The sequence below is a fragment of the Ylistrum balloti genome, unplaced genomic scaffold, assembly GCF_031769215.1.
Source record: "Ylistrum balloti isolate Yb309-2 unplaced genomic scaffold, AGI_CSIRO_Ybal_v1 Utg370196, whole genome shotgun sequence".
NCBI lineage: Eukaryota > Metazoa > Mollusca > Bivalvia > Pectinida > Pectinidae > Ylistrum > Ylistrum balloti.
Window position 1 is genome coordinate 2,255,087 of NW_026782173.1, and position 4,440 is coordinate 2,259,526.

Consider the following 4,440-nt stretch of genomic DNA (forward strand, 5'->3'; position numbering starts at 1 on the left):
TGTTATCGAAAACTAATACTACCGAAGTAACGAAAAGCAGCAGGATGCTGTTAGTACAGAACTCGTCATATATCAACACTTGATATTGCAACACACCTCTTGTGAAACCTTTCAACCGAACGAAAACTAAAGAGTTACACTACGGGGAGCAAACTCTATCAATCATCGTAATATAAAGTTATGAACAAGGTGACGACAGGCCTAACGTTAACTTCGCAATATTAATTCGAAACAGTTGCTTCGGTCATTAACCTGTTTCACGGCCACCTGTCAAACACATCGTGGTCTGTTTAAGCCGAGTTCTTATTTTCGCCACAGGAATTGTGCGGATAGTATCTATAGCTAATCTTTGTGTTAAGGTAAAAATCAACTGAATGCTTTTTGGACTTAGCTTGTTTTATTTTAGATACGTTATAAATCAACATGAAATCTGTATCACTGTAATATTTGACATTGCTACCTTACTAACATGTACGCTAGTAAATGGAAACAAATCCAAATTAAGCGTCATCACACGGAATTTGTTTTTGCACCATGTTACAATGATAATTTAAATGGCAACTCTTTATTCCGCTACAAGCCTTTGTTTATTGTCATTCCGAAGGACACCTGTATGGATGAAAACGTAAATGATTCTGAAAGTGACCTCGCTGAGAAACAAACCCCCATAATATACAAGGTCATGGCACTTACAATGCTTTTCACAGAGAGATAAGAGCAACGTATAAAGGCAGGTAGACAAATACATAGCTTTTGTATACCAGATAAGTAAATTAAATGGGTAAGTGAATAGTTAGACTTCGTTTCACTTCAGCAATTACACAATATGCCATAGGTCATGTGCTGTTTCAATGCTCCCGGCCTTTTAAAACTTTTCAATAACTTTGATTTAATTGTAATGTAGTAAAAAAAACTTCACATGTAGAAACTATCCATTTAATATATTTTAATACACTGACATCATATGACTTAATATATATTACGATTGTAGTTACATTTGTTTGGTTTGCTTTAAGTGAGAATAAAAACAAAGGACAATACCAACGTGTCAACAGACTCTAAATTGATGCGGCTACAGCTAAATAGCAACAAAAATTACACGGAGAGTCCTGAACATTTACACGGAGAGTCCTGAACATTTACACGGAGAGTCCTGAACATTTAAAGTGAGACTCATGAACATTTACACGGAGACTTCTGAAGGTTTACATGGAGAATCATGAAGATTTACATAGAGACTCCTGAAGGTTTACATGGAGACTCCTGAAGATTTACACGGAGATTCCTGAAGGTTTACACGGAGACTCATGAAGATTTACATGGAGAGTCCTGAACATTTACACGGAGAGTCCTGAACATTTAAAGTGAGACTCCTGAACATTTACACGGAGACTCCTGAACATTTACACGGAGAGTCCTGAACATTTACACGGAGACTTCTGAACATTTACACGGAGACTCCTGAAGGTTTACACGGAGAGTCCTGAACATTTACACGGAGAGTCCTGAACATTTAAAGTGAGAGTCCTGAACATTTACACGGAGAGTCCTGAACATTTACACGGAGAGTTCTGAACATTTACACGGAGAGTCCTGAACATTTAAAGTGAGAGTCCTGAACATTTAAAGTGAGAGTCCTGAACATTTACACGGAGAGTCCTGAACATTTACACGGAGAGTCCTGAACATTTACACGGAGAGTCCTGAACATTTACACGGAGAGTCCTGAACATTTACACGGAGAGTCCTGAACATTTAAAGTGAGAGTCCTGAACATTTACCCAGAGAGTCCTGAACATTTACACGGAGAGTCCTGAACATTTAAAGTGAGAGTCCTGAACATTTAAAGTGAGAGTCCTGAACATTTAAAGTGAGAGTCCTGAACATTTAAAGTGAGAGTCCTGAACATTTACCCAGAGAGTCCTGAACATTTACACGGAGAGTCCTGAACATTTAAAGTGAGAGTCCTGAACATTTAAAGTGAGAGTCCTGAACATTTACCCGGAGAGTCCTGAACATTTACCCGGAGAGTCCTGAACATTTACACGGAGAGTCCTGAACATTTACCCGGAGAGTCCTGAACATTCAAAGTGAGACTCATGAAGATTTACGTGGAGACTGCTGAAGGTTTACACGGAGACTCCTGAAGGTTTACACGGAGACTCCTGAAGATTTACACGGAGACTCCTGAAGGTTTACATGGAGACTCAAGAAGATTAACAGGAAGACACCTGAAGGTTTACACGGAGACTCCTGAAGGTTTACACGGAGACTCCTGAATATTTACACGGAGACTCCTGAAGGTACACGGAGACTGAAGATTTATGAAGGTTTACATGGAGAATACACGGAGAAGATTTACATAGAACTACACGGAGACTCCTGAAGGTTTACATGGAGAATCATGAAGATTTACATAGAGACTCCTGAAGGTTTACATGGATACTCCTGAACATTTACATGGAGACTCCTAATAATTTACACGGAGACTCCTGAAGGTTTACACGCAGACTCATGAAGATTTACACGGAGACTCCTGAAGGTTTACATGGAGAATCATGAAGATTTACATAGAACTAGACTGACGACTACTGAAGGTTTACATGGACAACACGTACAACTAGACCTGTCGACTAACATTTACATGTACAGACTCCTACTAATTTACACGATAACTTGAAGGTTTACACGCTAGACCTGAAGATTTACACGGAGACTACAACTAGACCTTACTACAGGTAACACCGATAACAACTAGTACAACTAGACAACTACAGGTAACACCGATAAAGGTACAACTAGACCTACTACAGGTAACACCGATAACTCCTACGTACAACTAACCTGTTTACACGTACAACTAGACCTGAATATTAACACCGATAACTTTATACGTACAACTGCTGAAGTAACACCGATTACGTACAACTAGGACAACTACAGGTAACACCGATAACTTTATACGTACAACTAGACCTGACAACTACAGATAACACCGATAACTTTATACGTACAACTAGACCTGACAACTGGTAACAGGTTTACACGGAGACTACCGATGACTAGACCTGGTTTACACCGATAACTTTATACGTACTAACACCGAATACCTTACTACAGGTAACACCGATAAAGGTTTACATGGACAACTACATAACACCGATAACTTTATACGTACAACTAGACCTGAAGGTTAACATGGATAACTTTATACGTACAACACCTACTACAGGTAACACCGAGACTGACAACTACTAACACCGATAACTTTATACGTACAACTAGACCTGACAACTACAGATAACACCGATAACTTTATACGTACAACTAGACCATGAAGATAATTTACACGTACAACTAGACCTGACAGGTTTACAGATAACAGATAACACCGATAACTTTATACGTACAACTAGACCTGACAACTACAGGTAACACCGATAACTTTATACGTACAACTAGACCTGACAACTACAGATAACACCGATAACTTTATACGTACAACTAGACCTGACAACTACAGGTAACACCGATAACTTTATACGTACAACTAGACCTGACAACTACAGATAACACCGATAACTTTATACGTACAACTAGACCTGACAACTACAGGTAACACCGATAACTTTACACGTACAGCTAGACCTGACGACTACTGGTTACACCGATAAAAACACGTACAACTAGACCTCTCAACTACAGGTAACACCGATAACAACACGTACAACTAGACCTCTCAACTACAGGTAACACCGATAACAACACGTACAACTAGACCTCTCAACTACAGGTAACACCGATAACAACACGTACAACTAGACCTGTCGACTACAGGTAACACGTACAACTAGACCTGACGACTACAGATAACACCGATAACTTTACACGTACAACTAGACCTGACGACTACAGGTAACACCGATAACTTTACAGGTACAACTAGACCTCTCAACTACAGGTAACACCGATAACAACACGTACAACTAGACCTGTCGACTACAGGTAACACCGATAACTTTACAGGTACAACTAGACCTGACGACTACTGGTTACACCCGACTACAGGTAACACCGATAACTTTACACGTACAACTAGACCTGACGACTACTGGTTACACCGATAAAAACACGTACAACTAGACCTGATGACTACAGGTAACACCGATAACTTTACACGTACAACTAGACCTGACGACTACAGGTAACACCGATAACTTTACACGTACAACTAGACCTGACGACTACAGGTAACACCGATAACTTTACACGTACAACTAGACCTGACGACTACTGGTTACACCGATAAAAACACGTACAACTAGACCTGACGACTACAGGTAACACCGATAACTTTACACGTACAACTAGACCTGACGACTACAGATAACACCGATAACTTTACACGTACAACTAGACCTCTCAACTACAGATAACACC